The following is a 13691-nucleotide window of genomic DNA, read 5'->3' as shown; positions in this document are numbered from 1 at the left end:
CAATATGAGCTCGTATTGCTCTACCACAGGTCGAGGCACAAATAGTCCATGTGAACATTTGGGTGGATTCTCCAAACTTACACATCCTGCATGTCCTTTGAACTGTTTCAGTTCTTCTTTGCTCATAGAGCACAGCACCTTCTCTGATGTGGGCACACCATGCTGAGCGATCCTATGCCAGTGTCTCCCATGTCACAAACCAATTCCAAAGTTCTTGAGAGAGACCTTGAGAGTGTCCTTGTAACACTTCTTCTGACCACCTTGTGAACCCCTGCCCTGCATGAGTTAAATAATCTTTTAGGCAAATGTACATTTGGCATTTGAACAATATGGCCAGCCCATCATGTGGTGCTCTCTGAAGCAGAGTCTGAATGCTTAGCAGTTTAGAGTAGGGACCTCAGTGTCTGGTCCCTCATCCTGCCAGGTGATCTTCAGAATCTTCCCAAGACAATTCAGATGGAAGCGATTCAATTTCCTTGCATGGCCTTGGTAGACTGTCCAGGTTTCACAGGCATACAACGATGAGGTCAGCACCACAGCTCTGTAGACCTTCAGTTTGGTAGTCAGTCTAATGCCTCTTCTCTCCCATACTTTCCTTTGGAGCCTCCCAAACACTGAGCTAGCTCTGGCAATGCATGCATCAACCTCATTATCAATGTGTACATCCCTGGAAAGTACACTACCAAAGGTAAGTGAACTTATCCACAGCTTTCAAAACTTCTCCATTTACTATCACTGATGGTTCCACATATGGATGGTGTGGTGTTGGCTGATGGAGCATCTGGGTTTTCTTGGTGTTATTTGTTAGGCCAAAACAAGCACAAGCAGCAGAGAACAGATCCATACTTCCTTGCATCTCATCTTCAGAGGCTGCATTGAGAGCACTATCATCTGATTCAGCTTGGTCTCAGGCAGCGCATTGTCACCCAGTGCCGGGCCACCTGAGGGGCTTGTGTGGGAGCTTCCGCTGTCTCTGTCCCCCCATGGCCAAGTTCCTTTTAACTTAACACTTAGCATCAAGTAGCTTTTACAAAGGAACATACTTCAAAGTTCTAGCAAGAACCATGCACGCTTCTCCCCTGTCCCTGGGGGGTATATTCTCCTGTGCACCATTTCAGTCTCTGGGGAAGTAAGCGCCTCTTTAGCTCCTACCTGGTATCCCACCAAGTTCATATCCGAGGGTGGCACTGAGTCCTTTCCTTTGCCCTCAAAGAACTGGGCCTGGATTTTGAGTCCCAGATTCCCCTGGGTCACTTTCCCATGGCCGCAGGGTCTACTCAATATCCATAGAAAGAATAAAAAGGCCAAGAAGGTCCCAGGTCCATTGATTGGGGGTCCAAATGTCTTCCCCTTCACATCCATTTTGGCTCACATGAAGTAAAGAGTGGGGGTCAGATGAGTTGCCTGAGGCCTTGTGTAGACAGCCAGACCCAGCATGTCACCCCAGGTTCCACACTCTCTCTAGCTCTCATCCTCCATGGGACAGATGTCACAGGAACAGGCTTCAGTTGTCATTGCCTAATTAGAAAAGAAAAGAATTCCACAGACTGATCAACATTTGGAAAAATGCTGATGTCATTCTTTGATTTCCAGCGCCCCCCTCCTCTACTAAGGGATGAAGGGAGAGGCCTTGTCCTGCCAAACTTGTCCTTCACAGTCTTCCAGCATCACTGTGGGGGACTCTGTGGTCACAAGCCGCCCCTTTTCAGTTGTGGTAGTTATTGCCGCTTCTTCGACTCCACACCAGTTCATGTTGGTTTTCCTAGGCTTCTCCGGACTCGTCACATCTGTCATTTCATACAGCCCAGGAGCGTTCCGTTCTGTTCTCCCAGTGATGAGCAGCTCCTTTCTTTGTGGCCCTTTGCTCCCGCAGAAGCGCTGCTGCTAGGAGTATTTTGGTGCACACAGAGCCTTTCTTTCTGGTCTGTGACCTTGTCAGGTTCTGTTCCTGGCTCTATGGTCTCTGGAGTTTTGTGCATTCTGGTCCCTTTCTTTGCATCAGTGTTCATATTAGTTCCCTGCTCAGCCTGCATGTGTAAGTGGACCCGTCATCCCACAGCCTCTTAAACATGGACGGGACCCATCTTTTGTCTCCTTTGCTGGTTGGCTGGGCATGAGAGGAAGCCTCAGAGCTGATTTATTTGCATTCTCTTATTAGTGATTTGGATCGTGCTTTCACATAGTGATTAATAGTTTACATTGCAAAAATGTGACCTACTTGTTCACTTACTTTGAATACTGGTATCTTTTGGAGGATGGCTTTGGCCTCCAGCACTTTGGCTGTTTTTCTTTATACCTTGGATACCAACCGCTTACCTGAGAACTTTGATAACAAAAATTTTATTCCCATTTCTCTGCCTCCCTTCTGGTCTCATGTTATATTAGGAAGGCAGAATTTATGATTTCAAAGAGAATCTCATATGTGCCTAAAAGGTCCGGAACCGCAGGATATAAGGAATTCTCTAGGCAGAAGGCAGGAGAACTAAAGCATGTATTTACACTCCACAATAACAAGCCCACAAACCAGCGTCCCCATTTTGATATTGTCATCAAAAGCTTCCAGGCCCAATAAGTCCGCCTTACAAGGGTAACCAGGAGGCCACAGAGAAGCGAGATGGTATAAGGCAAAATCGTATACATGCTTCCCCTCTACGGTAAGAAGATTACCCACTAGCCTCCAGTCAGCTCTGCTACTGGCAGCTCAGCTTGGGCTGTAGGCGTCTCTGGCTCCAACCGGAAAAGGAAAGGAGGATCTTCAAGCTGTCCTCTCCCCTCTTATAGAGTTTTTGACATCATCAAGCGCCGCCTGAATGACCAGGGCCGATTGGTTCTTGACTTGGCCCCTCCCCCAGCGTAGACCACGTTAACACACCTCCCCTCAGCCAGCGCCACGACTCATCACACAGGAAGCTCTGGTCCTGCCCCGGAAGAGCAAGCCCCAGCATCCAGGGAAGCTCAACGAGGCAAGCTGAGTCATTCAAAGAAAACAAAGTCCATTCTGGCTACACATGTGCACTCATTTTGTTCACCAAAGGTTTTCAGTTGCATCTATCTTTTGTATCTTTGGTAATTGCCTCCACCCTTTGGTTAAGAACTCACGTCCCAGCCGTAGTGGGGAAAGGTTTCTGTTGTTTTTTCTGGTGTTTTTGTGGTATGATTTTAAATATTCAGTTCACCTACATACTTTGAATTTCTTGTTGAATGTGGTATATGGAGCTTTTCATCTTGTCTGGGCTAAGGAGGCTTTGGAAGTAGGAGATTCTAAAAATTCTGGGAGAAATCACTGTAAAGGGGAAAGTGAGTAAGTAGGTTTGGAGCCACATCTTCCATTTTGGGAACCACATGGATCTGCAGGGTTTTTGTCGAGCTTGCGCCCTTTTGTCATTGCTGTCTCGTACTGGTGGGTTGTCTCACTGCTTTTCTGTGAGCCTCCCTTGGAACAATGGATGATTGATAAGACCTCTCCTCCCCAAGACTCCAAGCATAAGAATAATACTGGGCCTGGTTGGGACTTTTCATGCCTCCATCTTTACCCCAAGGCTTCCGTCTGGTTTGGGCAGGACTGGCTGTTTCCAAGCCCAAGGCGATCCACCAGCTGGAGCGAGGAGAGGCTCCTTGGAGGCCAGAGGGGAGAGTCCCAGGGAGCAGCCATCCAGGTGAGTGAGTGAGGCCTTGGGAGTTGGCAGGGGAAGAGAAGGGAGGGGGCTTCACACGGCTCCTCCAGGGTGCCAGGCATGGTGTGAAGTGCTTTGTACAAATCTCTCCATCATCCCTGTGTGGTAAATGCTGTTATGATTCGCATTTTACAGATGAGGAAACTGAGACAAACGATTTAATTGTCATACCCAAGGTCACATAGCCAGTAAGCATCTGAGACTGGATTTGATCAAAGGTCTCCCTGACTTTAGGTCCAGTACTCGGTGTACCATCACACCCCCTAGTGGCCTCACAAGGAATTGGCCCTTCCTGCCTCCAGGCCCAGGGCCCTGGGCACTATGGTGCCCCCGGCAGACTTTCAAGTCAGTCAGGGAGGTCCCTTTACAGGACTGAACAGGAGCTTCCCTTCTCCCTGATGCCCAGACCTTGGAGAGGAGCCCAGGCTGTCTGTCTGCCAGCATGTCCCTTCACTGTCACCTGGACAAGTCCAGCTTCCTGACACATTTAGGAGTGACTTACAACCTCCAGTGAGGGATGGCTCATGGGAACCTAAATATGGCCTTGGACCATCCATCCCCACCTCCTCACTTTAGAGGCCCTGCTGGGGTAGTAACTTGTCCAGGGTCACAGAATTCAAACCCAGCCCTTCTTTGTCACAGCCCCGTAGCTACATTGTATCTCTATTGTCCCACATTGGAGCTGTGTGTGATGGCGCAAACTCAGCAGCTGGACCCACTTCCCATTTCTTGGGTTACCCTGGTCTTACCAGAAAGGGAGTGTTGTAACGTTGCTGGTTGGGCACCAGCATTCTCCTTGGATCTGAATTCTGTTCTTTCTGTGTATTGTCCCTGGGGAGTGTCCTTTTCTTTAGTTTCTTCCTTGTTTGTTCTGAGATTACATTCCAGCAAGTCCTTCCCCTTTGGGACTTCATCATATCTGTTCCTTACAGCTCAATGACGGTCTTCCATTCATGCATCATATTTTGTTGCGATGGTCCTCAAACAAGAGGTACCTTTTTGCTCCTGTAAAAATCAGAGGTTTCAAACTTGCCGATGAAAACGGAATTGGGAAACGGTGAACAAAATAAAAATACAATGTAACATTAATTTGTGGTTTTCAAAGTGGAGTCTGACTCCACTGCTGTAGTAGGTGATTCTGCAGGGGGAGGCTTTTGGCCCACTTCTGTCATTGTGCCCAGCAGTAGGTTTGCTGGATCAGAGGTTATTAACAGTAACTTTTCTTGTCTCATAATATAGAATGGTTTCCACAGTGTTGTACCCATTCCCAGCTCTACCACCAGTGTGTTGGGGTGCACGTGTCTCTAACCTTGGCTGTTTCCATCCATATTTTACCATTTTTGCCAGATCAACAAGTGTGAGGTGATAGATTTCATTGTTTTCATTGTGTATTTGTCATTTTTTATTGGGACCTTTATTTAAAAAAAATAAAGGAATTCCATATCTAATCCTAATTCCATCCTTAAACTTGGGCCACTCACCTGCTGGAGAATGACTTTCTATCATATAATAAATGGGTGGATTTTTGATGCTTGTGGCAGAGCTTTAAAATATAGATTTTATAGACATTTGCATTTGCAGGGCTTAGAAGGGCATGGGACCCCCATGAATGTGAAAAATCATGACTAACTCTAGGCCTGCTGCAAACCTTTATTTTTTAATAATTTTGATCATATTTATTTAACACACAAAACAAGGAAAACAACACACCGCACCTTTACAAATGTGTAGTTTCTGCATGCCAGAGACTAGTATCTCACGAACTGTGCAAAGTCTTTGCAGTGACTGGTGTTGCTGTAGCACATGCTTCATGGATTTCCTTTTCCTATGAAAAGTGCGAGGTATAGTGAAAATCATAGGAATGAGTCTGAATGGTGTTTCAACAATCCGGCTAGCAGCTGCTGTGGGGGTATAAAACCAACAGCAACCGGCTCACAGAACACTGCAAAAGCCTGGGTTCTTTTGATCTGCTTTACCAAGGAAAGCAACATTAAGGGGTTAACAAGTTTACTTTAATTCAGCATACAAATACCATTCACTTAGTTCAGGGGAAAAATCCAGCACCCTGAACTTCAGAGCAAATATAAACAAATTACAAACATCGACAGACAGACCAAATACAATTCATAGTTACCAAAATCTGAGTTCAGCCTGGGAGCTCATAACAATGGCTGGACCAGAGTCATGCACCACCATGGCTGTGGGTCAGAGCTCCCCAAAAGAGAAAGCCAACCTTTGGTTTTATATCTTTTTCAGGGTCAAGGGTGAGTCAACCCACGTGGTCTAAAAGCCTCTGATGTCACAAACATGTCACTTAAGCCCATGTAAACTAGGCTTTCCCTTGAGGCAAGGAGGTCACCAAGGACTCCTAATTTAATCAAGGAAATAAAGGCCAAAGTCTTCAAGGGCACTTGGTTGAACTGAGTGCTAAGAGCCCATTTTGATTGCCAACACAGATGGTAAAGAGACAAAGAAGATGTGTTCCCAAAGAGAGTGAACAGCCTGAAGGTTTTTAGTAAACTAAACCTTTAACAAAATTTAACTTTATAATAAATTTATGAATGTGTACAAATATGCAGTATTGGTAAGGGGCCCTCTCTATGGTCACCAGCATACTCAGGGGTCACCTTGACCAACGGGGGGAATGTTAAGGGGCCCCTGAACTTGTTTTCTTGAGTTTTCCTATTTTCCGGAGATGAAGCTCTGTCTGTGTGATTCCCCACTATGTGGTACTCTGTGTAGGCACTCACCATCCTTTTAATAAGAAAACTGACTCCCTTTAACATCTTGAAATTTTCTCTGAAGTTAGTCAGGAACCTTGACCTGGACTTTTCAGGCTAGCTTCTCTTTCTTTTTTTTTTAAATTCTCTCTCTCAGCTCTCCTTCCCTAATCCTGACACCTCTCCCATTTCCTGAGATCTCTCAGACGTCTGCCAGTTCTCTTAGATTAACAAGGAAGCTAAATGAGATCATCCAGTTTTCAGGATACAAGATTAAAATCATCTGCATTTATTAGACATAAAGTTCAAGAAGGCATCATAAAAAAGAAAGCTCTTTTGGGGTAACCTATCAAGGAGTCCTTAGGGTATTTGGAAGGACAAGCCTGAAATAAAGAGCTAAATAATGGGGGGGGGGGAGTTGTGTCCATTCGTGGGTCAGATGAATGAAGTGAGAAGCAAAGTGCGTGCTTATAAACATTTAATGCAGTGATCAATTGGAAGACTGAGACATTTCTTCATGGTATTGGAGGGACTTAAAATTCCATTTACATAAAGAAACATAGAGGGGAGAATTGCAAAGGAAAATGGAAAGAAAATTCTTATTGATCCTGGCATTTATTTCTTGCCTCCATCTCTGCCAGCCACTTAGCTGTTTTCTTTCTACTTGGCCTATAAATGCTGATGATAATTGTTATGACCAAGGTGTTTGAGGGCTTCACTATTTCCCAAACCAAAGAGCATTTGAAAAACAGCATGGGGAAGATGAAATGCAAGATTAGGGGGAATCTGTGAACTTAAACCCCAGCAAATATGAACAAGGTGCACTCACAGGGTGGACTTAGGTTCCACAGGGGGATCCAGGTGCATACAACCTCAACATAACTGGGGATGTCAGTATGGTGTGTGCTGCCCATGTAAGACAGATCTTTATGGGATAGCAGAGTACATAGACAGCAGCTCGAGGGGTAGCATTGATAGATGTGTCTTGAGTTTGGCCCACCCTCTCCAAGGGAGACTCGTATTTCTGCCTACAAGGGAGTGGGAGAAGGGAACATGAGGCTGGTCACTTGGTTCTCAAAGAGGAGCTAGTAAACTAGAATCTTATGTATCTGCTGCCCCCCCCCCCAAGTATTACTGGTCTAGAGACATTACCTTCACATTCAAAAGCAACAAAGTCTCTAGCTTTTGCTTTTATAATAGGGGAGGGTAGCCAAAGTTTACACCTGCAGGCTTGACTTCTTGCCACCAAATGCTAGCTACACAACAGACAATCACAAATAGTGAATAGTAATTAAACACTCATCCAAGCAAATAGGAAATGGAATTTTACAGATTAGGATATGTCAGAAATTAGACAGAGTGAATAAATTCTCCCTGTGAGAGCAAGATAACTAAGAGGTACCCCAATCTTACCCAATAGGGAATTCCCCAAACTCTAGGGAGACAAGTTGGAAATCAGGGACATGTCCAGGAGCCAACTTCCTTACATATTTTTTGCTTCCAGCATATATTTCCCCCCCTTTTTCCTCTCTGGAATAAAAACCATATGAGTCTCTCGAAGTAGTAATATCTCTCCTCTTCAAAGCTCTCATGCCTTCTCATCTCCACGTGGACACGCGGGGTCACATCCACATTCTTTCCACCAATCTTAAATCATGTTGTGCTGATAACATATAACACAGAGGTACCCCTCGCTTATCCAGCTTGTTTGGGACTCAGGTCACATAGGTGAAAGGGTCCTATCTGCAGTTCTTTCTGCTCTTATACCCTCCAGGTACCTGGCCCATTCTTGCTTAGCAAGCCCCACAGCAGCCACCCAGGTAGAGGAGTCTGGTGCATGTGGTGACAGACAGTACCTGATGACAACTCAGCACCTGAGGCTGCATCCATGGCTCGTGTATTTGCTTGACCACCTCATCAGTGCTGTCTTTCCTCAAACCCACTGAAAGAGTCTTCATCACCAGGAACCCCATCTAGAGATACAGAGAAGGGCAAAGCTTAATCTGGAAGTGTCTCTGCCACTTGCCCAAATTCTCCAAACCACTTTAATTTTCTAAGTGAGGATTGGCTGCTTTGTAGGGCATTCCTGTACCGTACAAGAAATCCAGATCTTCTTAAGGCAATGGGCTCCTACGATATTCCTAACCAAGTCCTACAGACATCTAGAACCTTACCTCATTGACTAACTTTGGAGCTCTGGCAATTTCCTAAAAAGCAAGCTGTTTGTGATTGGCAGAGAGCAATAGGTGTAATGTGGAATGTTTCAGCCACTCTCTCAGATGCAGTATACTCTAAGGGACTTGTGAGGTGTCTTTAATTCTCATTGCCTTGTGCCCCCGTGGCTATGTTCCTCCTTTTTTAGGGACCTGTAATTAGCACCTTCGTTAAGCACTGTAAATTCTTGAATTCCCCTGGCTAGGAAACCCTGTACCCTCTATACTGTAGGGTGAGTTTGATAACAAAGAAAGAGGTCAAGGGGTTCCAGATTGATTATAGGAGTTTAATCAATCGTTATAATTACTTACAAACAGGGGCAAGCTGGGGTGGCTGCCAGATGATTCAGTGGATCCCTGCAAAGACTCCCCCCCAAAAAAATCCCATGGTAATTATAGAAATTAGACAAAGGGAAGAGGAAACATAGGGTGTTTGATTGTGGATTGGTGGATATTTTGGGTTTTTCTGCTCAGTTAATGTTTTGGTTAATATTTTAGTTTATACTCAGTACTGGGCCCAATTCCCAGATGTATAAGCATTTACCCAGCACTATTGGGTAAATGCCCAGGCACTCAAGGCTATGTGCTGGTCACTATGGCTTTCACCAATTGGGACCCCATAAGCACTTACAAAGGAATATTCACTTCACAGAAATAGCAAGAAAAAAAGAAGTCTTCCCCGATACCACTAGGGGCCTACTCTCCCCTACACCATCTCACTCTCTTGGGATGTGGAGAAGTTGGCTCAACTTAGCTAAGTTCCTACATAGCATTGAACGCACTAAATTCATATCCAAAGCTGAGATTGCTGCAGGACAAGTCCTTATCACCTACTGCTGGGCTGGGGTCTTGAAGGACAATTCACTTTGCTCCTTAGGGAATTGACATGAGGTGACTGGAGACCCACATTCTGAAATGCGGGGATGCTGAGGTGCCCTCCTGACCTTTCGAAACTTCTAAGGTTGGAAACATTAAATTTCCTTCACCTGTAACTGAAAAGAACAAACATGAAGGTCAAGAAACAAGGCCCTTTCTCTGGACTTCCTGGCCTCTCCCTTTCCAGGATGGTCTATCACTAGATGCTGTGATCAAAGGAATCACCCTGATCCCCCAAGAGTGCCTAGGCCAAGGTTGACAGTTTGTGCCCAGAATGGCCTTTGTTTTCTTTGGGTGGCTCAGTTTACCTCATTGGGCCTTGCTGGGTGCTGGGCCTGCTGCTCCTCTTCTGGGGCAGGAAGCCCAGAGACCATGCCTGGAAGCAGAGAACTTCCTGTGTGATGAGTCATGGGGCTGGTGAGGGGAGGTGTTAACTCCAGAGCCATGCCCTATTAGGTGTTAACCTAGTCTACACTAGGGGCAGGGGCCAACTCAACAACCAATGGCCCTGGTCATTCAGGCGGTGCTTGATGTCAAAAACTCTATAAGAGGGGAGAGGACAGCTTGAAGAGCTCTTTTTCCTTTTCCGGTTGGCACAGGAGCAGTGGCAAGTGTGACTCTGGGTCAGCCCTTGCCCTCGGGCTGAGCCCAAATGTTGGTAACTATAAATTGTGTTGGGTCTGTCTGTTGATATTTGTAATTTGTTTGTATTTTGTTTTGAAGTTCGGGGTGCTGGTTCTTTCCCCCCGAACTAAATGAATGTTCTGAACCTCAGGGTGCTGGCTTTTTCACCTGAAGTAAGTGAATGAATCTGTATTTGGTCTATCTCTTGATGCTTGTCTATATGCTCCCCTGAACTAACTGAATGCTGGATTAAAGTAAGCTGGTCAACCCCTTCACCGTGCTTTCCTTGTTTAAGCAGATAAAAAGAACCTGTGCTTTCCCGGAGTGCTGGCAGCCTCCTGGGTGCTGGCTGTGGGGGGATCTTATGCCCCCACAGAAGCTGCTAGCTGGATTGTTAAAACACAGTTCTTTTTGGCTGTCTCCATACAGAGCTGAGAGCCTCCTCTTTGCCATGTGTTTAGCTAACTGGAAAGATCTCCAGAATGGTCACACTTGCTCTCCAGTCTCCCCAAGGCAAGTGTGGGCCACTGCTCTCCTGAAAGTAGGCCCTTCAGCTTTCTTTTAGCTTGAGTGGCATGTGTTAACTAAATGCGCCTCTTTAGAAGGTCCAAGTAACAAATCTGCTATCAAACCCTATAAAACAAGGTCCCAGAAGAAGGGCCAATCTCAGATCCTAAGGGAGATCTGAGGTCTATTTCATTAGAGGGGACCCCGGGCCCCTTAATAAAGTGCCATTGGCTCAAAGCTCTGCCTCAGTCTCTTTTTTTGTAGGTTGGAGAATTTTGATCCCCACAATCTGGTATTCCTTGATACTTGGAAGGGGTCATCTCCACTTCCAATCTGCTACATGCACAGCATGGGTGTGGCATTTGGAATCTGATGGCTTCCATTTCATTTTCTTCCATTTCCATCTTGAGCACAGTATTCACTTTATCAGAGATTCTGATATTTGGGACCCATTCTCCATCCCGGGCATAAAATTGCCCTTTCATTTTTCATCATTGTGAGTTCTTTAAAACAACCAAATTAGGGTCTCTTTGGAATCCACATTTCACCTTTCACCTCCTTTAGTCTCTTGTTAGACTTCTAAACTATGGAGGAATTTATTGCTTTTCCACTTTTTGAGATTCCCAAGAATTTCTAAATCTTCTTTCTAAGTGTCCCTTCTCCCATCTCCTCATTTCTCACCTGGCTCTGCTGCTGGGGACTTCTCTGACTGACTTCTCCCCCAGGCCCCTGCATTGGGCACTTGCTTCCCAGCCTGACCCCCTTTTAATCCTCTTTTTCCTGTGGTCTTCTTTGGTTAATTGTTGGTATCTTGGAGGCTAAGGGAAAAGAAAACCTGGAATCTGCCCTGGCAAGCTCCTCCAAAGACCACAAAAGAAAGCACGGTGGAGAACACAAACAAAAGGGAAGGACAGCCAAGAAAAAGAGAAGCAAAAAACCAAAACAAAACAAAAACCAAAGAACATTAAAAGAAAATCTGCCCAGTAAGGAAGCAAACATACTGAATTCAAAGACCAGACATCCACATACAACCCAAGGATTGTAGATCTCCCAGAACAACATGACCAGGTAAAAAAAAAATTAACATAATCATGAAGAAAATATTAAAAAGAATTGGCCAGAACTTCTGAACATAGAAAATGACATTCCAATTCAAAGAATTCAAAGGTCACCTCCAGGAAAAAACCCAATGGGTGCATTCTGGGAAGATGGCAGAGGAAGTCAGAAATTTCCAGGCTCTCCACATTTCTTCCACAGAGCTTGTTTGGACAAAGCTGCTGACATGTTGGTGCAGCTAAGTGGCACTATGGATAGAGAGCTGGCCCTGCAATCCGGAGGACCTGAACTGGAGTTTTGCCTCAGACATTAGCTGAGTGACCCTGGGCAAGTCAGGCTTAAACCAGTTTGCCTCAGTTTCTTCATATATAAAATGAGTTGGAGAAGGAAATGACAGTCCGCTCCAGCAACTTGCCAAGAAAACTCCCCATGGGGTCACAGAGTCAGATGTGACTAAAATGACTGAACAAGAAACTGACATGTCTCCCTCATTAGACTATGACCTCCTTGAGGGCAGGCCTTGGTTTTTCCTTCCTGTGTGTGCAGGGAAGTTTTCAACCATGCCTGGCAAAACTACCCATTTTCTAAATGCTCACTGGGGCAGCTAGAGTTCCCAACTAGGTGACCTTGGACAAGAAACTTAACCCTGCTTGCCTCAGTTTCCCTTTCTGTAAAATGAGCTGGAAAAAGAAATGACAAACCACTTCAGAATCCCTGCCAAGAAACAATGCAAATGGGGTCAGGAAGATTTGGAAAGTCTACATGGCTGAAAAATGACAATGGCAAACACTTACAGACCCCAGAAGTGGTAAACAGGAGGGATTCAGCAAGACTGGGGACACGTGTGTGACCTGCTCTAATGAGGGAGAACTGGAAAAGGAATGGGGGAGGGCAGAAGTGTGGGGAGGGTGTAGTCAGTGCTCCACATGCCAACGTGCCAGGGAATCGTTTTAACCCAGAGAAGCAGAGAGCAGGGCACTGTTATTACTACCTGGCAATCCTTTCAGATTATTTGAACCCCAATAAGATACAAAGCCTGAATTAATCATCCAAGCTTCTTTGCTCTACTCTTAAAATGCCCTTTTCTGTGTCAGCAACTTTGAAGACCAGATATGACTGACAAGGGGTATCTTTCCTGCTGGTGATAGGATGTCTGCAATCAGAACAGCAGGATTTCTCTTATCTTGATATTCTAGGGACATTTGCATCTTGGGATCATTATCTCTAAGTGGCACTACCTTGTCAATTGTCTTATTCAACTAAGAAATTCCTTTCTTATGATATGGAGACCATAAACTGGAGTTGGGATTGTTACTTAAACCTTGTCTTTCTTCTTTCACTCAATCAGAAGTTTGCTTCTGATTCCATGATCATGTATCTGTTAGCTTTAAGGGAATAAACTATACGAATTTATATATCACCTAGCCTGTTTGCCTCCTTTAACCAAACTTTCAGGTTGACATACCTTATTAAATTTCATGCCTATTTTTGTAAAGAAATGCTCCATGAGGGCCACACTGCCAGCTTCATAGACCATCCTCTATGAGGCAATGGCCTCACTGGCTGATGTCTGTGCACAGACTGCACTCACCTGGGGAGGGGGGCTGCTGCTCCCAGGGGCCATTCCCTCTGGCTCCAGGCTCCCTGCTGGGGCCAGGACTTGGTCCTCTGCAGACTGAGCTGGGCAGGGAGAAGGATCCCAGAAGGGGAGAGAGGGTCAGACTTGGAAATGAAGAAGGTCTGAACAGGAAGATTACTTCTCTTCCTCTCTTACTCCTTCTCTCCTCCCACCCTTCCCCCATTCTCCCACAGAGACCCAAGAGGCAGAGGGGGCTTGGGATCCCAGATGGGATGAGACCATTCATAGCCTCAATTGCTCCTGGGTCAGAGCTCTCTATCCACATGGTCCTCTGCCCTCCCTGCATCCCCTCTCCCTGACTCACATACATATTATCTAGAAAACAGACTGACTGCTTGATCTGGGGAAAGCTGAGTACCACAGAATCAACACCTTTAAAATT

This window comes from Trichosurus vulpecula, chromosome 1 (assembly GCF_011100635.1).
Source record: "Trichosurus vulpecula isolate mTriVul1 chromosome 1, mTriVul1.pri, whole genome shotgun sequence".
Classification (NCBI taxonomy): Eukaryota; Metazoa; Chordata; class Mammalia; order Diprotodontia; family Phalangeridae; genus Trichosurus; species Trichosurus vulpecula.
The sequence above is the reverse complement of the archived record's forward strand: the minus strand, read 5'-3'. Positions refer to the sequence as shown.